Here is a 23,815-nt window from a genome sequence, read left to right on the forward strand (position 1 = left end):
TTCCAGCCCTTATGGCTCTGGCTGCCTGTCCCCAGTGGGGGATGATCTGCAGCCGGCTATTTCCATCCCATCCTTTGTTCTGTGCGCGGTCCTGGCGGTGTCTTATGTTCAAGCTTTTCACGTGGTAGCTATCCCACGGTCTGGTTTGCTAGCCCAAGTTAGTTCATTCTCTTTACGCGCGGGGAGTTTCTGCCAGATTCTTAAAAAGCACTGCAGCCCATGCCTCCCACGCCTCCCTGCCCGGCCCTGACTTGCTAGTGGCGGATGCAGGCGTCTGCACTGCTTTTCCACTGGGGGATTTAATGTTGGGCTTGTAATCTGTTGGTTTTAATTATTTATTTATTTTTCCTTCCTGTTATGTTGCGCTCTGTGCTTCCAAGGCTCGCCACCGACACAGCAGGGAGAGTGTTTCCTGGTGTTTGGAAACCTCTCTTCTTAAGATTCCCTTTCCAGGACGGGATTCCCTTCCCAGGACAGGATTCCCTTCCCAGGACAGAGCTCCCTCCCCACCTCCTTTGTCTCTTTTTTCGTCTTTTCTATTTTTTCCTACCTGTTTTTGAAGACAATGATCTGCTTTTCTGGGTGCCTGATGTCCTCTGCCAGCATTCAAAAGTTGTTTCGTGGAGTTTGCTCAGCGATGAGATGCTCTTTTGAGGAATTTGTGAGGGAGAAAGTGGTCTCCCCTTCCTATTCCTCCGCCATCTTAGGACCGCCCCGGCCCCTTTCCAGCATTTATTCTTCACAGGTTTTATTGATGATGGCCATTCTGACCAGTATAAGGCGATACTTCATTGGAGTGTTGATTTGTATTAGTCTAATAATTCGGACCATATGTTGAGCTTCTTTTCATGTGCCTGTTGGACATCTGTGTCATCTTTGAAGAAAGAGTCTTCTTTGGAGAAGGGGTTTTGTGTCAGGGTCACACAGGCTGGGTGGCTCAAACTACAAACTGCATTGGTGCAGGAGGCCAGCAAATGAGGTCAAGGTGTCGACTGACGTTGGTTCTCATGACGGATGTGGAGAGTCTGTCCCATATCTCCCCCCTCACTTCTGGGGCTTTGCTGGCCATGGTGGGTGTGTCTGGGTTTGGAGAGCTCCACCTTCCTCTTCACCCAGAGTTCTCCTCTGTGTTTATCTGTCTCTAAATGTGTCCTTTGTATGGAGACAGCCATCCTGTTAGAGGAGGTTCCATCCTAATGAGCTCACTTGGCCACCGTCAGCTCTGAGAAGACCTTTCCTTTGTCTGTAAGGTCCGGAGAGGTACAGGGGATTGAGACTCCAGCACCTGACTCTGAAGGGACGTGATGTGACTCCTCACACCTTACAAAGGCTCTGAGGTAGGAACACACTGGAATGCTCTAAAGGATGGAAGGATGGCCTTCTTAGCTACCAGGGGTGAATCCAGCACTGAAGAGAGCAGGCCACTAGGGTAGGAGCCAGATCAGGTGGGGCCTTGTGGGCCTGTGAGAACTGTGGCTTTGCTGTGTTTGGGGAAGGAAAGGCCCGGAAGGCCCTGAGCTGGGTGCCTCTGGGACTTTGTCCCCATCCTCACAGACACATGGAAACGGAGGCTCCCTGCAAGGTGCTGAGATGCCACTGAGGTTCAGGACTGCAGCTCTGCTCCTCTGCCTCCACCCTCTTCCAGTAAACAAGGAACCCCAACCAGGTACAAGGAAAGAAGTGAGAATGGAGGTGCATGTGGTCATGTCCCCTACAGTCATGGGCTATCTCTCTATCCCCCGGCTCCTCCTCAGCAGTTGAACGAGGTGACAGTAACCTAGTGGGTTTTTTGAGGTTTGAATTCTGTGATCCTTGCGTGGTACCATCCCAGGCCTGGCAAGGACATGTCCATCCCAGTTGTTTCTGCTCTCTGTCCTTCCTCTAGGCTCTGGACAGGGGCCGGTGCATCTGCTGACAGTGGAGGGCATGGTGTGGGAAGGGCTGGGAGGAAGGTGACTCCCAAAGGTGAAGACACCTGGGGAAGACACCTGGCAGGGTGTCTGAAGTCCAGGGCAGCCCCGGGGTCAAGGCCAGATTGGTTAGCACAGATGTGTGCTCAGCATCCCTGGGCTAAGATGGAGCATCTGAAGAGCATGGGCAGTGATGGGGCCAGGGAGCTGAGGGTTGTGGTGGGGCCCAGGGCTGGGGGAAACCAAGCCCAGGACTGTGCCTGTCTGTGCTGGGAGAGGGACCAGAGCCCAGCCCCTGGGCTGTGAAGCCAGAGGAGCCGCCCTCCCTCCTGACTGCTCCCAGGGTTTTGACTCCCTCTGTCTTCAGACTCACCTCATGCCTCTCTCCTGCTGTCCCGCCTTCCTTCCTGACCTCCCCACAGACTACATGTGATGGGTGGGTCCTCTGGCTCGCCAACCCCTGTCTACAGACAGTGTGGAGATGGATGGAAGGAGCCAGCCCTCTGCGACCCTCCCCTCTGTGTCAGGAGGCTTGGAGGATGCTCAGACACATGGGGTGATGTCCGGCCCAGGGCTGTGAGCTTGGAGGCCACTGTGTCAGGCTCCTGGCCTTTGTGGATCTGTGTTTCCACAGCCACATGAGACCCTGGGAGCCCTTGGAGATGAAGTTCGGCTGTCTGTCCTTCTGAAAGCCTTATCCAAGTTTCTTCTTAAACGACGTCAAGAACCTGGAAACACAGTAGCAGCCCATGCTATGCGGACCTGGCACTGTACCCTGGCCATCCACATCGGGCACCGGACTGGGAGGATGTGGCCTGATGGGAGGTGCCGGAGCAGAGAGCTCCAGTGGATGAGCCCCACCCAGATCCAGGTCTGCATGTGGCACTTGTCTCTGTGCATGTTCCTACGTGCATGTGTGTGCCCGGCAGAGAACATGAGAGGCACCACAGCACCCAGCCTGGGTTCCCCATCCCCACTGCCTGCAGCAGAGCCAGAGCAAATCCCCTGACTCCCCAAGGGTGAGGCCCCACAGCAACACCTGTCTGCTGGTGAATCACTTGGGGACCTGATGTCTGCAGGCTCCCCACCAGGGCCCTCCTGCTCTGACCCTGTGGCCTGCAGTGGTCAGACTGAGAGCTGCTCCTGTCCTGGTGAGTTCCTGGAGCACCAGGCCTCTCCCTTTCACTTTGCTCCCTCCCTCGCTTGGCCTCGCCCTGAATTACCTTTGCCAAGGTGAGCATGCTGAAATGCTCAGACAGAGGATCCAGTTCACCCAGGTTCCCTTCCGTAATGCGGTCTTAGTCTCTAGCAGGTGTGACTTTGAATCACCTTGTTCTCCTTCTGTGTCCTGTCTTTGCACGCAGGTCTCGTGGACATTGGGGTCACTTTGCTGTGCCCAGAAAACCTAGGTCCAGACGAGGTGGAGGAGCTGGAGAATCAAGCCCTGCTGCCTGACCTGCAACAGACGTACTGACTGCACTCACCAACCCCCACTGGCTGCTGCAGCCTGCCCCGGGGACGGCCGGGAAGGCCATCTTCCAGGTGGACATCTTTGAGCACCTGATCCCCTTTGGGCATTAGGCCTGTCCAAACTAGGCTCTCAAGTGGAAGGTGACTGAGAGACCAGTCTCTCATGGTGACACTGTCCCGTCGCTGCCGTGCCCTGGACATGCTCTCCTAGTTCAGTCTGAATTGGCCCCGCCCAGCGGTGGGCTGCCCACTTGGTGCAGGGCCGGGCCCAAGACTCCCACTGTGTGTTGCTGCTCTGGACTCAGTGAGAGTCTCTGGGACTTTGACCTTTATGAAAAAGTGGCATCTCCACTCATTTCGGCCCTGCTCGGTCTAGGTGGTTGTGAATGTGTTGTTAAGAAACCGGTTAGTGCTTTTCCCTCTATGTTCTGGTCCAAACTCCCCAATGTTGGAACAGTGTTCAGCGGGTGATGGGGGAGGGCCAGGGGCTGGGCTGAGCATCAGTAGCCGGCAAGGCCTCCAGCACCTGGACAGGCCCGCAGGCCCAGAAACAGGCTGTGGTTTGTCCTTGCAGGTGACCCTTGCCCTGCTGGAAAGTGTCCCTTGGCTCACAAAGTGTGTGTGTTGGACGCAGTGCCTGGCTATTCCACGTCCAAAGACAGGCTCTTAAATACAGCTGTGAGCTCAGAACAACAAGGGCTAGTGTTCACCTTGTGGAAACCTCGTACTTGTCTTTGGGTTTGGGGTCATGTGTTTGCAAGGCCTTTAGCCGGTGGGGTCACCCCCACCTCTTGAGGAGGCCCCTGGATTGGGAGCTGGAGACTCTCAGCTACTGATCAGAAACCTATGGCATCATCGGGGGACCCAGGAGCAGCCCCTTCTGCTTCAGGGTGCGTGACTCATGGAAGGTGACACCCCCAAGGTCAGGAGCCTGGCTGGGCTGTCTCCTGAGTGGCAGGCAAGGCACAGGGACCAGTCCGTCCTGGGTTCGCCTCAGTGCTCAGCTTGTGGGTCAGACCCTTGGCCGAGCGTTCGAAATGCTGCTGCTTCAGATGAAAATGGACCATGAGGACTGGACTGAAGCTTTCCTGGGGTGTGGGCTTCCAGCCTCATGTGGCCCCTCCAGTGCCATGTCTGAATAGCATGGACAGATAAAGAACACAGACTCAAAGTTCTTGTTCAATTCTTTATTTACTCCAGTGAAGTTTTGCTTTACTTTATTGGAGCCAGAATTAGATTTTTGATTACAAGAGAGTGCTTTTGAGTGTCCCTGGGGACCTGGCAGCTCAGGGACTGGGGTTGTTCTAGAACTGCTCACAGAGGGCACACTTGTAATCTGAGGACTCCTGCTCCTCTTCCACCTCAGGGGCCTCGATTGGGGTCACAACTGAAATGGCCGCTTTCACGATGGAATAATAGATGCTGTACATAATCATCACTGAACCATAACCTGGGTACTCTGGGAGGCTCTCGGACAGTTCCCCTGTGGTGTCCTATCCAGCAGTAGCCGGGGGTACAGATGTGGCATTGCTGGACGTACCCTCTCCACTGGGGCTGCCCTGTTCTCTGGGAAGATGGTTTGCCCCGGCCTGCACGGCTACACTGCCCGTAAACCAGAGGCCACAGAACACAAAAGAGTGCCGGCCGTGGGTTCCGTGAGCAGTTGGGGCTCCCTTCTGGGCCTTCTTGTCAGCCTCTTGGGTGGACTCGTTGTGATGGAATCAAGGAGAGTGTCTGGTCGTCAACGCTCACTTCTTTCTCTTTGGAGTCGTTGTTGTGCCAGTGGCGGGCTGAGCAGTTGTTATGGGGTTGCCTTTTGTCTGGATGTTCTGCAGGAAGAGAGGCTTGTCTCTCTGAAAGTTGGAGCTGTGATAGATCTGAAAGGACATGGATTACTTTAGCCATTGTGGAGGAGAATAGCCATTCCTCGCTGCCCTCCTCCCCACCACAGTCCTGGCCTTCCCTAAGGAGGGAGATAAGGTCTTTTCATTCCTGGCAGGTTGAGGCCCTAGCAAGTGTTCTCCCTAGAGCTCCCCTGGGGTTGGCCTCGCTTGAGGTGTAGCTGGCGGTCCCTGACATCAAGTGGCCTCTCAGGATCTGGAGTCACCCATGTGGATCCTGTCTAAGGGGATTTGTGGAACACGAAAGGCCCTGCTTTCTTCTCTTTCCTTAACCACCCTCTCATGAGAAAACAGTTCTCCTGGGAAACGAAAGCCGTCAAGCACTCGGGTCATCTAGTCTAGTCTCCCTGGAAGGGCTTTCTTCCTTACCATCATCCTCTTTTTCCCCACAGAGCTACCCGAAGGATGGATTTTACTGAACTCATACAGGTTCAGTTCACAGATAAAACTCTGGATGCTGTCTGTCTCAAAGATACTGTCCACACTTCTGCCCTGGAGGCCCTCTGTCTGGAAGAGATCTGCCTTGATGACCACTGTGTCTGCCTTGTTGTTCCAGTGCACAGAGGTGAAGGCCGCATCCTCCACGATCATCCAGAGCTTCCTGGGAAAGGACAGCCTGAGGACGGTGTTGTTCTCTTCCTTGTTGGCTGTTTCTGGGTTTGGGCCCTGTGGGGGGGGGTGGGTTGTCTTGGGAGCCCAGATCTAGGCTCTCGGGTTGGTCACCCTGCTTTGCCAAAACCTCCCCTGAATACACATTTGCATTGGGAAAGAATGGGGGGGTGTCTCCTGCTGTGGGCTTCCCATCAGTTGATGGGGCCAGCGGGGCTGTGTGCCTCGTTGGAACTCCGACTAGCCATGGAGCCACTCTAGCTCAGGAGCATTCTCTATCCAAGCAGTGAACGCTCAAGGCAGAAGGGCCTCAGACCAGGGTTGGGGGGAGCCCAAAAATACTCTCTGGAGGTTCTAGAATCTGGCAGCCAATTAAGTGGTCAGCTCCCTTAATTGTTTCATGATGTCACAGAGCTGATGTGGTGAGGCAGCCCTGCACCCAGTGTGGGGGAGGGGGGATGTAGACAGGGATGGGATCCCCAGCTTGTTTCTTGTCTGAAAGTACAGAAAAACATGCTTCAGGTTGCCTGCAAAAGCTCTCATCTGCTGCCAGGCACCTTGTTTCAGGGGGCCAGGTCCTGGATAGGTTGACAAACGTGCCCCTGGCTCCACCTCCCTCCTTAGCAATGGGCAGGCCTGTGGCTGGCTTCTGCTAAAGGGCCAGGCCCTGGTGAGCCCTGGCTCAGCTTCCACCAAGAGAGACCCCAGGGGTCAGATGGGCTCCTGGCGACTGTTCCTCCCAGAAGACCGGGTCTGTAGAGGGCTGGATGGCCTAGCTGAGTTGTTGGTCCCACCCCAACCCCCAACCCCCATCCCGGTCTCCTTGCCCCTCTTCTGGCTTTGGTCTCTTCCAGCTGGTGCTGCTGGTAGGTAGGTCCTGCTCAGATGGCCCCAAAGTCAGAGTCCTGTTGTCCTGTCCCCAGCACCCCCCAGGTCAAGCCTTCCCCAGAATAGGGCTGTGCTTGAGCACAGTGGGAGCGACCTCACGTTCCACTTGACTGTGGAGAATAAGGAGACATGGACACGGACTCCACACGAGACACGGACTCCACACGATGCCGTGTAAGAGGGCACAGCCAGGTGCTCTGCTGAACTCGCAGCCTCCTGAGTTCTGCCCACCCCCAGACGTCATCCCACTGAACATTACAGGTTGTTGCCTTCAGTTTCCATTTCTTCCTATAAAGACTGCTCTCATGGCTCACCTTGGGAACACCTGGGTGTGTGCTTTCCCTGCCCCGTTCCCAGAGTCTCAGACTTGGATTTAGACTCCCTGGAGGCTGACTCGAAATCCTGTTTCCTTTCGTAACTGGGGTGGTTTGACTTCTGCTATCCCTAGTCCTGGCCTCCCATGTCCAACTTGCATGTCCCATGGGTACTTGCCCTTTGAAGGACTTGACTAGGGGTTCAAGGTGCAGATTGTTCTGTTGAAAACAAGCATTTCAGTGGTCCTCTCCGAGGCCAGCTCTGATCTCCTCCACCCCTGCCCCTGCCCCTGCCCCTGCCCCTGCCCCCACCACCACTGTGGACCTGTTCTCCCTTACCCAGATGGCTGGTACATTGAATGATTTTGTTGGCTCACAGGTTAGGTACTTTTCAAGGAGTCTCCTTTATACACACTCACCCCCAGGGAGAGTTCTCAGTTGTTGAGCTAGGTGTGACCAAAGGATGCCCCCGCCTACCTGTATTTGAAAATGGATGAGAGTCTGGGTGTGGGACTGGATGAAACCCAAGTGAGAGTCACCTGTCTGCACGGCACATGGACGATAGGGCAGTGGGTTTGGAGATGTGTGTTCTCTGACCTTTGTGGGCCACTGTTCTTCAAAATCCCATGTAGGGGACAGACCAGCACCTTGGAAAGGCCCACGTGTGAGGACCCTAGGGCACTGTCCCCCTAGAGATGGTGTCCCCCTAGTTCTGCCACTCAGCAGGGTCATTTGCCCTGTGTGAGGGGCACAGCCTGCTGTGTGAAAGGGGAGAGCTAAGAGGCTGTGGAAGAGGCTCTCCCAGGGAATCTTGGCCTGAGGACCGGTGGCCAGAATGGAGCTTGCAGGCCTCGACTTGGGCTTGCTCCCTTGCCTTTGCACTCCTAAACAGGCTGACAAGGCATTCCTTCAGGTCGGTTCATCTGACTGGAACATGACCCTGGTGGCTCCTCTGAAGGGGACGGGAGACTGGTATCTGTGGGCAGCTTGGCTGGGTGGCCTTTCCTGCCTCCACCCAACCCCACTCGGGGCCCCGCCTCACCCCCTGGATCCTGAGGGAGCTGCGTTTTCTGGTCCCCATCCTCCAGGCACCACCTGGGGCCTGGCAGTGGGTTCACGTGGCACTGAGGAGTCTTCGTCAGCTGGTGCTCGGGACACATGTATTGTGCACACACCAAGCTCTCATGATGTCAAAGGCCTGCCCTTCTCAGCCTAGCTCTCCTGCCCCTGCACTTGGCATCCCCACCCTGGTGTCCCCAGAGCAGAGGCCCTGCAGCTGCTCCCCTCCCTCACTGCAGCTGGAGAGACCTGGAGCCTCGGGGGTCTGCCTGTGTTACCTTCCCTCCCATATCGGAGGAGGCTCCTATAGGAGCCTTATTCCAGTTGGACTGGGACCATACAGTCAGGCCCTCCTCCCTCCTGCTCAGTGAGAAGCTGGTCAGCCTGGCACATTCACTTGGGCAGGAGGCCCCATGGCAGCAGCAAGGACAGGGCACTGCCCTCACTCGGGAGGTGCTGGGACTGCACAGAGACACCGGCCCCAGACAGAGTCAGTTCTCAGCAAAGCACAGAGCAGCCCACAGTGCTTCTGATTCGCCTTGTCCCCTTCCTTCTGCCAGCCTGCTTTTTGTCGCCTTAGAGACATCGTGTAGCACTAAGAGGAAGGCGTGAGGTGTCGGAAGGATGGGGCACAGCCTGGGCTGGGCGGGGAGGGCAGGGGCTCCAGAGGAATTGAGACCAGGGCTCTAAGCCCACCCTGGCCCTCACTAGCAGGTGGTCTTGGGAAGAAGCCCAAGCCCCATGGCCTGAGTTCTTCATCTGGGATGTGAGCAGGTGTGAGGAGCCCCTTATGCTGGGTTGCAGGATGGGCCTGAGGGACAGTACAGAGCTCGCAGGGCCTGGCGGCCGTTGGCACTGTGATGACACGACAGGAATCTCGCACATTGTTGCCCCCAGACACTCCTCCAGTCTCCACTGTGGGATGGGGTTGGCTGCTTTGTGGTCCAGGCATGTCAGAGAATATGACCCTCAAGAGGATGTGGAATAGCTAATCAGCCAAACTGGACGTTTCATAAATAAAACTAAGAAACTTTCCTACTTAGACCATAGTGGACTATAGTGTTTGTCACTCAGTCATGTCTGACTCTTTGCAATTCCGTGGACTGTAGCCTGCCAGTCTCCTCTGTCCATGGAATTCTCCAGGCAGGAATACTGGAGTGGGTTGCCATGCCCTTCTCTAGGCAATCTTCCTGACCCAGGTGTCGAACCCAGGTCTCCCACAGTGCAAGCAGATTCTTCATCATTTTAGCTACCTGTTAAGCCCCACTTCCAGTTAGAGGACCTGTTAAACTTGGGTGTGAAGGAGTGTTCCAGCAGGACCCAAGCTGCTATAGGAAATAGAAGCAAGAACCAGTCTTTGCCTCTGCCTCAGCCGGTCTTCCATCCAAACCGTTATTTTCCTTCATTGCAGCCCCAACAGAGGTCGATTCATTGATTATGATGGCCAAATACAATCAAGATAATTCAAAGCTAATTAACACTTTATGATCCGGATCCCCTGGTCCAGGAAAAAGAGAGTAGTTTCATGGATTTCTTGGGCACCATTTCAAGGGAGTGTGACCAAGTTCTGCAGAATTCCTAGCAGATATGGGGTATGATGGAGAAGGCAATGGCACCCCACTCCAGTACTCTTGCCTGGAAAATCCCATGGATGGAGGAGCCTGGCAGGCTGCAGTCCATGGGGTCACTAAGAGTCGGATACGACTGAGCGACTTCACTTTCACTTTTCACTTTCACCCACTGGAGAAGGAAATGGCAACCCACTCCAGTGTTCTTGCCTGGAGAATCCCAGGGACGGGGGAGCCTGGTGGGCTGCTGTCTATGGGGTTGCACAGAGTCAGACACGACTGAAGCTACTTAGCAGCAGTAGCAGCAGCATGGGGTGTGAAAACACCTCATTTGCCCCTGTGATCAAGAGCAATGTGACGAGAGCCAGGGCCCCTTCCTTCCTGCCCAAGAAAGAGATCTCTCTGGGCTTTATCCAAGATGCAAAAGGACACCTCACAGCAAAGATCCACTTCAGAATTTCCCGTCACCCTCAAGACACACTGTCTGCAAGTCTGAGGGCTGCCACCACCCAGCCTCAACACAGTCACCTCCCAGAGAAAGAACCCAGCTTTCCCAAGCCCCAAACCACCCTGGCTCAGGCACTGACACTCCAACACTCCTCCCGTAACCCCACCACCCTGCCCTGTGTTGCACTGTTCATTGCGACTATGGGATGTCTTTCCACCTTCCTCATGTGACTGCAGCTCCTAGACCGTCGCTCTAGGTGTGGGGGTGTCCTGCTTCTCCTAGTGTCCCCACTGCTAACACAGCATTTCACAGAGCAGAGGCACCAAAAAGGTCTTCGGAATACACGAGCCAGTGAGCAGGGGGCTCAATTCATTATCTGCTACTTCCTAAAATGACCCAGGCAAATCCAAATAAACAGAGATAATTTAGTTTTTGAAAATGACACACAAGAAGGACAGAACCATGAATTCACTACAATTACTTTTATCATCTAATTCTTCCCCCATCAATATTACTGCTAAGTAAGCTCACTTTTCCAAAACAGTTCTAATTCCAATTCCATTGCATCCTGTTCGGGACCACAAAACACAATGGAAGAGTCTCCAATCTCTTTTACAAAACAGCGAAGCTCTTGTTCTTGAACTGGGTAAGTTCAAACACACTGTGATCAACATCATTCACTAAGGTAAGACACTGAAGTTTATTTAGCCTTCTATGAAAACAATCATGAAAAAAAAGAAAAAGAAAACAATCAAAGTTTGAACGTTCTCTAAGGAAAACAGATGAATCTCCATGTCATCATAGAGAACAGGAACCCAAAGATGCTATACACCAGTTTCCCCAACAGGCCCTGCCCACTGTTCAGCATCTTATCATAGGTGAGGCCCACGGTGGGGACCATGATGTATATGTGTTCCCTGGGTTCCATCTCCTTCACCTCCACACCACAGACCAGCTGCAGGCACTGTGAGGCTTGGCTGAAGACCACCGGAAAGTGCTCCTGGTAATCCCTGAGGACCTTCTTTAGCATTTCCACCTGGGAGGTCAGCTCCTTGGCCGGATGCATGAGCAGCAGGAACTTAATCAGGTTAGCCAGCATCTCATTCAGAGCTACCGGGGGCAAGGCCAGAGACTGGGGGCGGGGGGGGGGGGTGGCAATTGCAGTCTCCCCTGCCTCAGGCCCCAAGAGCTGCGCCTCCAATGGGCCCTGGGCCTGGGTCCTAAGTTCTTCCTCGAGCTTGCTCAGCTCACTCATGTCGACCATGAGCGCGATGCCTGGGATCAAACCACAGCCTGAGGCAGGAGGGAGGCGGCGGAGGCGGGCGGGGGGCAGATGGGGACATGTGGGGACCACAGGCCTGGATGGTGGAGAGAGGGGCTGTGAACAGCCTCAGCTGAAAACCACACCCTGGGCGGCCACAGGCCACTTACGCATCTCCTCTTGAAAGGTGTTCTCAGACTTCACAGGCGCAAGCCTCCGGGGCATCCAGTCCCCTGGCTACCTGAAGAAGGAAGTGAGGTGTCTCCCCAGGGTGCAGTCAGCACAGTCCAAGACTTCCCAGGCTGACAATGTGGTGGGACTAGGCCCATGTGGGGTCCCCTCTGTTCTGGGATGGGGAGCCCCTGGTGTACACTCAGGGCACCCTCCTCACCTTGACTCCGGGTACTGCCTGGACCACCTCTGCTCTCTGACCTCAGGACACGGGCCTCAGACCTCTGCTTTCGCCTCCTGGTTCCTGCAGCTCCTGTGAGAGAAAGGGAGGACGCAGCTCGGGGGTATCCTGTGGCACAGTCCTGAGCCTTCTGTGACAGTACGAGGGGTGGACTCTGTGAGGTCCCTCAGTTTTGTGTGGCGGGAGGTCCCCTCAGGGCTCCCTTGCAGTGCTCACCTTTCCCCTGGTACAACCTGATCCCTACCCTCTGGGGACCTGCAAGGAAACTCAGAACAAGACCCTAGCCTGAACAAAAAGTGCTGAGGGGCCCCACAAGAGGCCGTACCTGCCCAGGGAATCCCATGGGTCCTAGGCTGGGGAGATGCTCGGTCCTCAACTCCTCTTCACGTCCTGCCTGGCCTCCCAGCACTGACCACAGAGGCAGGGGTCTGCTTAGTCCTCCATCGGGATTAGTGTGTCCAGCCTCTACTAACCTGAAAACATCCGCACTCCACCTGAAAAACCTCACCTCACGAGGTCCCTAGGCCAGATGTCAAGAAGCTGCTCACCCTGCTCACCACCCTGCTCTGGGCCCTCCAAGACCCTCCTGCAAGGGCCAAGTCCCTCCCTGTTGGGGTCTAACTGTCTCGTGGTCCCTCCTCGCATGGAGCCTGTACTCCAGGCAAGATCTGCAAGTGTCCTGTCTGTAATCGGGAGGCTCTGCTGCTTTCACCCGTCTCTCTGACAGGGATGTCAGGCAATGCGGCATGAAGTTGTCCTGCCTGGGGACTACCAAGGTTCCCTCTGGTCTGAGATCTGACTACCCTCAGTCCTCACTCAGGGTGTTCACCTTGACTTCCGGTAGGACCTAGGCTCTGGCGTCTCCCCACTAGGAAAGGTGGGAAGAGGTCCCTGCTCCTCACATCTGGTCCCCACACTCACAGACCCGGAACTCAGGAAGAGAGGACAGACCTATTGTGCTCTTCTTACCCCAAGGGCTCCTAGGGCCGATAACAGGGGCTGAGATCTGTGGGGTTCCATCAGTCTTACCTTGGGGTCCCTAGAGTCTTCACTTGGGGTCCCTTCAGTCATCCCTCAGGGACCTCAACTTGTCTCTGTGTAAGGGCTTTCGATTCTCTCCTCTCCCCACTCGTGCCCCATCCGTTATGTCAGGTCCCCAGTCTCTCTGACACCCGGATGTCAGGAAATGCACCATGGTTCATCTGCCCTATGTCCTCCCAGACCCCACTCTGCTCTGGGGTCCAGCGTCCTCTCAGTCCTCCCTTAGTGTCTTCACCTTGACCCTCAAAAGAACTAAGATCTCCCCCTCTTCCCATCTGAGGCCCTGCCCCTTCTAACAGTTGCCTAATGTCTCTGAGATGCAGATGCGGAAGTCAGAACAGGCTGCCAAGTGCTCATCCCACCACCAGGGTGGCCCAGGGCTGACAGCAGGGGCAGGGATCAGTGGGGTTACCTTTTATCATCCCTCAGGGACCTCATCTTGAGCCCTGGCAGGTCCAGGGATGCCCCTAGTGTTGACCCGAGGCGGGACCCTCACATCAAGGCTCAGGGAACACAGAGGGTGGATGAGCACATGCTGCATTTCCTGACATCCAGGTCTCAGAGAAACTGGGGACCTGGGAAAGGGGGCGTGGCCTCGGGTGAGCAGAGGGAAGAAGCCCAGCTCCTCCAGAGTTTCAAGTTGAGGACCCTGAGGGAGGACTGAGCGGACTCTGGACCCCAATCAGAGGAGACCTCAGAGAAGCCTGTAGCTGCTGTTGGTCCTTGGCGGCCCTGGGGTAGGATGAGCCCACAGTGCGTGGTTTCACTTCCTCATATCCGATCTCAGACTGGAGACGTGGTAGGGGGGCTGACTTCCTGAGTCGGTCAGTCGGGATCTCAGACTGGGGACCTTGCATCTGGGGCGGGGCCTTAGGTGGTCCGATTCCCAGGTCCGGTGGGGTGTCAGGTTGAGGACCCTGAGGAGGAACTAGAGGACCCTGAACCCCAATCAGAGGGTACCTCAGAGAGGCTCATCTCTGCCGTCAGTCCAGGGCAACTGTGGGGTCGGATGAGCGCAGCAGGCATGGTCTGACTTCCTGACATCCGGGTCTTGGAGAGACTGGGGCCCTGGTATAAGGGGCGGGGCTTCAGCTGGGGCGAGGCGAGAATCCCAGGTCCCGGCCGGAGGCAGGTGAGGTGCCTGAAGGAGGACTGAGGGGACCCTGCATGAGGAGCGACGGATCCCCACAGATCTCCGCCCCTGTAGTCGGCCCTGGGAGCACATTCTGTCTGTCTGCCTTTCTTACATGCTGGTCTGAGAGAGACTGGGGATCTTGTGAAAGTGGCAGGGTCTCAAAATGGCGGACGGGACAATCGCCGGTCCTGCCTGAGGGCCAGGCTGCATGCGAGGGTGGACTGAAGCGGAAAGACCCCAACAGGGAGGCAGGGATCCTAGCCCTTGTGGGGACTCTTGGAGGCCCTAGAGCGGGGTGAGCAGTTTCTTGACTTCTGGCTTAGGGACCCCGGGAGGTGAGGTTTATTTGGGCGGAGGGCAGAGGCTTCAGGTCGGCAGAGGCTGAACTCCCCAAACCCAAGGGAGGACTAAGCAGACCCCCGCCCCTGTGGTCAGTGCTGGGAGGCCAGGCAGGACGTGAGGAGGAGCTGAGGACCGAGCATGTCCCCAGCCTAGGAATCACAGGAAGCCCTGGGCAGGTTGGGCAGCATGTGGAGCCCCTCAGGGCTTTCTGTTGAGGCTGGGATCTTGTTCTGAATTTCCATGCAGGCCCCCAGAGGGGAGGGAACTGGTGGTGCCAGGGGCAAGGTGAGCACTACAAGGGAGCCCTGAGGGGACCTCCCACCACACAACTGGGGGGACCTCACAGAGTCCTCCCCTTGTACTGTCACAGAAGGCTCAGGGCTGTGCCACAGGATACCCCCGAGCTGCCCCCTCCCTTTTTCTCACAGGAGCTGCAGGAACCAGGAGGGGAAGGCAGAGGACTGAGGCTCGTGCCCTGAGGTCAGAGGGCAGAGAAGGTGCAGGCAGTACCCAGAGTCAAGGTAAGGAGGGTACCCTGAATGTGCACCGGGGGCTCCCCACCCCAGAACAGAAGGGACCACCCAAGGGCCTAATCCCCCACCTTGTCAGCCTCGGAAATCTTGGACTGTGCTGACTGTACCCTGCGGAGCCACCTCACTTCCTCCTTCCGGTAACCAGGGGACTGGCTGCCCCGGAGGCTTGCCCCTGTGAGGTGTGAGAGCACCCCTCAAGAGGAGACCTGTAAGTTGCCTGTGTCAGTCCGCCCAGGGTGTGGTGCTCAGCTGAGGCCATTCACAGCCCCTCTCTCCCCCAGCCTGGCCCGTGGTCCCCATCTGTCACCCTGGCTGACTCCTGTCTGTGGTTTGATCCCAGGCATCACGCTCGTGGTCGAGATGAGTGAGCTGAGCAAGCCCGAGGAAGATTTTCAGGACCCTGGCGAGGCCCAGGGCCTGGTGACTGCGCAGCTCTTGGGGGCTGAGGCAGGGGTGGCTGCATCTGCCTCGGCCTCCTCCCCACAGTGTCCTCCTTAGGCGGTGGGAGTCCTTGCCCCACCAAGCGCTGAATGAGATGATAGCTAGCCTAATGAAGTTCCTGCTCCTCAAGTATCGAGCCAAGGAGCCGACCTCCCAGGCGGAAATGCTGAAAAAGGTCCTCAGGGATAACCAGGAGTACTTCCCGGTGGTCTTCAGCCAAGCCTCGCAGTGCCTGCAGCTGGTCTTTGGCGTGGAAGTGAAGGAGGTGGACCCCAGGGAGCACATCTACATCATGGTCTCCATCCTGGGCCTCAGCTGCAACGCAATGCTGAGCAGTGGGCAGAGCATCCCCAAGGCCGGCCTCCTGGTGCTGGTCCTCAACCTGATCATGCGCAATGGAGACCGTGCCCCTGAGGAGAAGGTCTGGGGAGCACTCAGCAGATTGGGTGTGTATGCTGGGAGTGTGCACTGCATCTTTGGGGAGCCCAGGACGCTTCTGACCCACGTGTGGGTGCAGGAGGGTACCTGGAGTACCGGCAGGTGCCTTACAGCCACCCTGCTCGCTATGAGTTCCTGTGGGGTCCCCGGGCTTATGCGGAGACCAGCAAGTGGGAAATCATGGCATTTCTGCTCAGGGTCAAACAAAGGGCTTTGAGGGCCTTCCCACTGCAGTCTGCAGGGGCTGCAAGGGAGGACGATGAGGCGGACTGAGCCAGAGCAGCATCCAGGTGACCCTTCGCTCTGAGATTGAAGAGGGAGCGGTCAGCCTTCTCAGAAGTGAGGGCCTGGGGCAGTTTGGCGAACCAGTGTATAGCTTCATTGCATTTGTTTTCTGTATGATGACATGGAGGTTCACCAGTTCTCCTTAGAAAATTTTCAAACTTTGATTGTTTTCATAGAATGCTAAATAAACTTCAGTGTCTTAGCTTTGTGAATGATGCTGATCACAGTGCATTTGCGCTTACCCAGTTTGTGAGCAAGAGTTTTGCTGTTTTGTAAAAGAGATTGGAGACTCTTCCATGGTATTTTGTGGTCCTGAACAGGATGCAATGGAATTGGAATTAGAACTGTTTTGGAAAAGTGAGCTTACTTGCCAGTAATATTGATGATGGAAGAGATGATAAAAGCAATTGTAGTGAATTCATGGTTCTGTCCTTCTCATGTGTCATTTTCAAAAACTAAATAATGTCTTGTTCATGTGGATTTGCCTGGGTTATTTAAGGAATTAGCGGATAATGAATTGAGCTCCCTGCTCACCGGCTCGTGTATTCCAAAGACCTTTATGGAGCCACTGCTCCATGAAAGGCTGGGTTAGCAGTGGGGACACTGGGAGAAGCCGGACACCCCCCCACACACACACCTTGAGCGATGATCTAGGAGCCATAGTCACACGAAGAAGGTGGAGATAAGTCCCCTAGTCACACTAAACCAGGCAACACAGGGTGGGGCGCTCAGGCTCCTAGAGGAATGCTGCAATGTCAATGTCTGAGCCAGGGCGTTCTGGGGCTTTGGGAAGCTGGGTTCCTTCTGTGGGAGGTGATTGTGAAGAGGCTGCATGGTGGCATCCTTCTGACTTGCAGACAGTGTGTCTTGGGGGTGACAGGAAAGTCTGAAACAGATCATTGCTGTGAGGTATCCTTTTGCATCTTGGATAAAACACAGAGAGATCTCTTTCTCGGGCAGGAAGGAAGGGGTCCTGACTGTTGTTGCATTGCTGTTGACCACAGGGGCAAAGGAGGTGTTTTCTACCACTGCCCCACCATCTGCTCAGAATCCTGGAGAAGAGCAAATGTTGCTTTGAAGTATGGCCCAGTATTCCCTGGGCTGGCCCTCTACTCTCTGTCCTGGGAAAGCAGATTACCAAGTATATTGAAATGACCATTTATTTGGTCATCTGGACTTAATTTTGGTCACTTGTGCCCATGCTCTGGCTATCAGAGGGATGAAATGAGTGAAGAGAAGCTGCTAAGTGGAGAAATCCTGCCGGGTGACTGGATCCTGGGAACTTTGATTCCCAGCTGGGAAAGACACTGCTCCACACCCCTCAAGCACACACATACACCCAGGTTGAATAACATAACCTCTAAGAGGAAAACGCACAGAGCAGCGATTTTGACTGCTTTTTTTATTTATCTGAGACTCAGAGTCTGAGATCCAAATGACAAAAGAAATAAGTACTAGCCAGAAAAGATGCAGCATCCATACATCTGTGTCTCTTTTGCTGTGATATTAAAAAAAAAAAAAAAAAGATGCAACATCCACCAGCGTCCCTGGCTTCAGGCAGAGTCAGAAGTGTGGAGGCAGCAGAGACTCAACAGGTTAAGGCTGTGCCTGGCATCAAATGACAGGAGCGAGTTCCAGCCTCAGGAGGTGGTGAGGTCACTGCAGTCCGGTGTGTGGGCGGGTGCAGGGGGCTGAAGGGGCAGCTCTCCCTGCTGAGTGCCAGAGAACAACAGGAACAGAAGATGTGATTCTGGCTACATACATGGCACCTGCCACATAGTCAGTGGACACTTGGAAATGGTTGAGAATTTCCAGACCCATGTGACCTGCTCAGACTCTCTTCCCCAAAACAGAGGAGATTTTGTCATTATAAGTTCTAACTGCTGCTGTTTGTTGAGCATCTGGTAGGCAGTGTGGAATTGGAGAGATGTCAGGTGTTCAGTCAGAGAAGGCAATGGCACCCCACTCCAGTTCTCTTGCCTAGGGAATCCCATGGACGGAGGAGCCTGGTAGGCTGCAGTCCGTGGGGTCTCTAGGAGTCGGACATGACTGAGCGACTTCACTTTCACTTTTCACTTTCATGCATTGGAGAAGGAAATGGCAACCCACTCCAGTGTTCTTGCCTGGAGGATCCCAAGGATGGAGGAGCCTGGTGGGCTGCCGTCTTTGGGGTTGCACAGAGTCAGACAGGACTGAAGCGACTTAGCAGCAGCAGCAGCAGCAGATGTTCAGTTACTTCTTGTCTTTCTCTCTCCCTGCACACATGGGGACACGGCCCTGCCAGGCCTCTTCACTTTGGAAGGGTCATGTGATGACCCGTGACCAGTGAATTTGGAAAAGAAGCATTTTTTGTCACGACCATTTGTTTTGAAGGGACACAGGTGCCTGGGGGTTAATCATCAAGTCAGGACAACACACAGACATAGACAAATCTGAGTGAGGCTTCTCTCCTAGGGACTAAAGTCCTGCACTTCTGACCCTTGAGAGAGGCTGGCCCACAGGGAGCTGGCTGCAGGAATTCCACCCACCCCCACCCACAGCCTGCCACCACCCCCGGTGAGAGGCACTGTCAGCCCCTTCGGGGCTCTGCTCAGTCTCCATCAGGAGGACAGGAGCCAGCTGCCAAAATTCCCTGTTGGGGTTGGGAGCATACTCCTCATGGGCCCCAGTCATGAGGCCTCCCACCCCTGCTGCCCACAGTGCCCCCTCTCCCTCAGAACCTAGCCTTGGGTTTTGTCCTGCCTGGCCCCCTCTCCGGATCCCCACTGAGAACAGCTTAGGCCCTGGTCCTGATGACCTCACGTGTGTATCTTTATCTGAAAGTCCCAGAGCAGCATCCCCTTCCATGGTGCTTCAGCTCGAGCCCGCAGGACTTGACGCAGCCCCTGGGCGAGTCTCCTCGTGGTGGGTCAGTAGTAATGATTGCCATGGATGTGCGGGGCACATCTATATAATCGTGAGGTGTATCAGACCATTCCCTGTGGAATCCCACCTGTTGGAGTAAACGCAGGGTCTTTGAATGTGACTGTTAGGTCATGGCTTTTGAGCCTGAATAAGGGAGGCAGAGGGGTGTCTGGTCAGCCATCCATAGAGCCAGCTAGGAGCCAGTCGGTCTGTTTGAGCAGAGGACAGGCTCTAGCAGATGGCAGGGATCATACCCAGGATGCTCTCCTAGGTGCCAGAGGCCACAGACTCCAGTGGGGATTCAGAAAGGAACCAGGGAGGAGAGGAATCTGGCATCCCAGGGGTGCAGGCTGCACAGAGGGTTGGCTGCCCCAGCGAGGTGGAAGCAGCAAGCCCCTGGAGATCCCATCTGACTTTCCCGGGACTGGCCAGGAGAGGGAGGGGGGAGCAGATGCTGCTGCAGGTGAGCTGCCACCCCGGCCTCCATGAGGACATCCGTGCTCTGGGGCCAAGGCCAGGACCACAGCCCCGGGTTTCCCTCCAGGATGGATACATGACAGCTCTCATAACGGGTATTCCTCATGCCCCTTATTGTATATGACTGTCAGGTGTGGTTGTGTTCTTGCTCTGGGTACATAAGAACCTCAGGCCTTTGGCTGCTAGGAGACCCAAACTGCCCCCTGCCCCCACCGACTTATCTGGAGGTCATTTCCAGGATCCAGCATCTTCTGCAGCAGCCTCTGTGTGGAAACACACCACCCTGTTCCCAAGCTGATCTTGCCCAGGGCATCAGCGATTGGACAGGGGCCTCCCCTGGCTTAAGGAGTCTCAGTGAATGTTCTGCTCTTCTGAGAAGGCCCTGTGTTTCCTCATGGCTTCCCTGGAGACTCAGTGTTAAAGAATCCGCCTACAATGTGGGAGATGCGAGTTTGATCCCTGGGTGGGAAGGTACTCTGGAGGAGGAAATGGCAGTCCACTCAAGTATTCTTGCCTGGGAAATCCCACGGACAGAGGAGCCCGGGGGACTACAGTCTATGGGGTCTCAAAGAGTCAGATATGACAGTGCGACTGAGCACGGCTCACATGTATGCACAGCTGAACGTTTGCTCTGGACTCTTTTATCTTTGGCAAGACACTGACCCCTGCTGGAACGTGCCAGACTTCTTCTGTGGCAAATAACACTTGCTGATGTCTTAAAGTGGATTTGGGGCAAAACAGGGTTCCAGGTCTACCCCTGGCCTCAGGTGGTGGCTCTTGCCATATCCAGGCAAAATATCCATGAGATTGGGTCAGGGCAGTGTTTGTGGGACTTGAGAAAAAAGTGGATCCAGTGATGTTTCTGTGGTGGAAGAGGCCCCGTTAGTATATTATATGGGGTTGGATGTTAAGGGAGAAGAACAGCTGAAGATAATTTAGGAAGGGTTGTTTCACACAGGTTCTGTGTGCTTGCGTTTGGTTTCCTTTCTATTTCCTTTTTAAACATACTCAGCATCTTTTCCCCAAAGATTCCTTGTCTTTTTTTATTATTATTATTTTGAAACTGTCAATAGACTTTAATTGGAGCTTTTCCGTTGTAACCCTTTAGATTTGAGTAATATTTGTGAAAATCGTGGACTTCTCATATGCCCTCACCCAGTTTCCCCTATTACTAATATCTTACATTAATATGATACATTTATTACTGAGGAATCATTGAAGAAGTATTGATGAGGAAGTATTGATGCATTATTTATTATCAACTAAAGCCCATACTTTACTCAGATTTCTATAGGTTTTACCCACTCCAGGATCTTGGCCAGGAAACCAGCCTAACATTTAGTTGTAATGTCTCCTTGGGTTCCCCTTCGCTTTAACATTTCTTTGTTTTGGATGATATTGACAGTTTTGAGGAGTACTCAGTAGATGTTTTGTACAATGTCCCTGTCCCTTGATTGGGATTTGTCTGATATTGTACTCACGCCTCGTCTTGGATTACGAGTTTGCCGGAGGAATATTACTGATAAAAATCCCATTCTCATCACATCAAATCAAGTGTATATTCTATTAGCACAGTTGATCACTGATGATGCTCTCATTGATCATCTGGCTGAGGTAGTGCTTGTCAGGTGTCTGTGCGATAAAGTGATTGTTTTATGCCCCATTTCCATCCTGTCCTCCTAGGAGGAAAGTCACGATGGATGGTCCATGCTTCAGGGGTAGGGAGTTATGCTCCACTTTCTAGAAGTGGGAGTGTCTGCATAAACTGGAATTTTTCTCTGTGGGAGATTTGCCTATCTTTGTTTGTGTAATTAAGAAATCATTAATTTTTTCTCAGTATGGACTCATGGTATTTATATTACACTTTGGGTTAAACTCCAATACAAATTTATATATTTTCATTTTCAAATTGTTCTCAGATTGGCCATTGGGAGCTCTTCCTGTCAGTTCCCTTTGTGAATAACTTTGTCATACCCCTGGAAATGTTGCTTCGTTTTTTTTTTTTTTTTTTGATCACCACAATAAATTTATTTATCACATTATCATATGTAGTTAAAAGTTATTTTTCTTTCAGTTCAGTTCAGTTGTTCAGTCGTGTCTGACTTTCCACGACCCCAAGAATCACAGCACATCAGGCCTCCCTGTCCATCACCATCTCCCAGAGTTCACTTAGACTCACGTCCATCAAGTCCATGTTGCCATCCAGCCATCTCATCCTCGGTCGTCCCCTTCTCCTCCTGCCCCAAAATTCCTCCCAGCATCAGTCTTTTCCAATGAGTCAACTCTTTGCATGAGGTGGCCAAAGTATTGGAGTTTCAGCTTTAGTATCAGTCCTTCCAATGAACACCCAGGACTGATCTCCTTTAGAATGGACTTACTGGATCTCCTTGCAGTCCAAGGGACTCTCAAGAGTCTTCTCCAACACCACAGTTCAAAAGCATCAATTCTTGTGCACTTAGCTTTCCTCACAGTGCAGCTCTCACATCCATACATGACCACTGGAACAACCATACACTTGACTAGACGGACCTTTGTTGGCAAAGTAATGTCTCTGCTTTTCAATATGCTGTCTAGGTTGGTCATACCTTTCCTTCCAAGGAGAAAGCATCTTTTAATTGTATAAGAACTTAGCAGCTTTCAAATATGCAATACAGTATTTTTATCACAACTTTGGTTGTACATTACATCCCCAAAACTAAATTATAGGTGGAAGTTTGTACCTTTTGATCTTCACTTTATTTGCCCACACCCTATTCCCCAACCTCTAATATCTGGGTATATGAGCTTGGATTTTTTTCTTTCTTTTTTTTTGTTGTTGTTTATCTTCTATGGTGAAATATTTGTTGAGATCTAAGAGACACACACTCCTGAGACCAAGACACACACACACACTGAGGGAGAGAAACTTAACCACAGAGAGCGAGACACACATTCACACACTGAGAGAGATACACACACACACTGAGAGGGAGACACACACATTGAGAAACACACACAGACACTACCAAAGAGATCCATGGCACTGAGGCAGACACACAATGAGACAGAAACACACACATGGAGAGAGAGACACATTGGAAGACACACAGAGACACACACACAGAGACACACACACTGAAAGGGACACACACACACTGAGAGTTAGCCATGCACACTGAGAGAAAGACAAACACACACACACTGAAAAAGACACACAAGGGAGAGACACTCACTTTGAAAGTGTGAACACACAACATACAGAGACACACACACTGAGAGAGAGAGACATCCACACTGAGAAGGAGAAACACACTGTGAGAAACACACACACTGAGAGAAATATACACACTGAGACAGAGACACAAACATTGTGAGCCACACATAGTGACACATAGAGTAACACACACAAACACACACACACAAACACACACACACTTAGAGACATACACATACAGAGAAAGACACACATACACACTGAGAGAAAGACATCCACAATGAGAAAGAGAAACACACACTGAGAGACGCACATACTGAGAGACACACAGAGAGAGACCTAAATAATTATAGAGTCACAAACACTGAGAGACACACACAGAGACACATAGTGACAGAAAATAGACAGACAAACACACTGAGAGTCAAGCAGATACAGAGAGAGACACACGCACACTGACACACACACACTGAGAATCAGACACACTCACACTGAGAGAGACACACACAGAGACACACACCCAGAGAGAGAGATGCACAAACACTGAGAGAGACACACACACTATATGAGAGTAGACACACACACTGTGTAAGATTGAACACAAAATATGCAGAAACACACACTCATTGAGAAAGACACACACACACACCATGAAAGACAGACATCCACAATGAAAGAGAGAAACACACAGTGAGAGACACACACAGACACTGAGAGAGACATACAAACTCAGTCACACTCCATGAGAGACCCACACAGAGAGACATAGAGACACACATACTGAGAGTCATACCCATACAGAGAGAGACACACACGCACACTGAAAGAGACCTACACAGTGAGACAGAGTAACACACACTGAGACACACCCAGAGACAAATAGAGACACACACTGAGGCATATACAAACTGAGAGACATACCCTTAGAGAGAGAGAAAAAACAAAAACACGGACACACACACACACACTGAGAGAAACACACACACTGAGAGAGAGACAAAAACACACTGAGACACACACACACAGACACAAAGAGTCATGCAGTCTTAGAGGGACACACACACTGAGAGACATACACATAAGGAGAGGCACACACACACACTAACAACCTGACACACTCACAATGAGAGAGACACACTGAGAGACACACACTGAGAGAGAGAGAAAAACACACTGAGAGACACAC

At 53.2% G+C, this 23,815-nt stretch overlaps 2 pseudogenes; one reads left to right on the forward strand and one right to left on the reverse strand.

Annotated features, from left to right (window-relative positions):
- Positions 1-4,666: 4,666 nt before the first annotated feature.
- On the reverse strand, positions 4,667-11,431 carry LOC114111631 (heat shock transcription factor, X-linked member 3-like; annotated as a pseudogene).
- A 2,554-nt stretch (positions 11,432-13,985) lies between these two features.
- LOC114111485 (melanoma-associated antigen 10-like) lies at positions 13,986-21,478 on the forward strand (annotated as a pseudogene).
- Positions 21,479-23,815: the final 2,337 nt, after the last annotated feature.

Source organism: Ovis aries, chromosome X (genome assembly GCF_016772045.2).
Source record: "Ovis aries strain OAR_USU_Benz2616 breed Rambouillet chromosome X, ARS-UI_Ramb_v3.0, whole genome shotgun sequence".
Classification (NCBI taxonomy): Eukaryota; Metazoa; Chordata; class Mammalia; order Artiodactyla; family Bovidae; genus Ovis; species Ovis aries.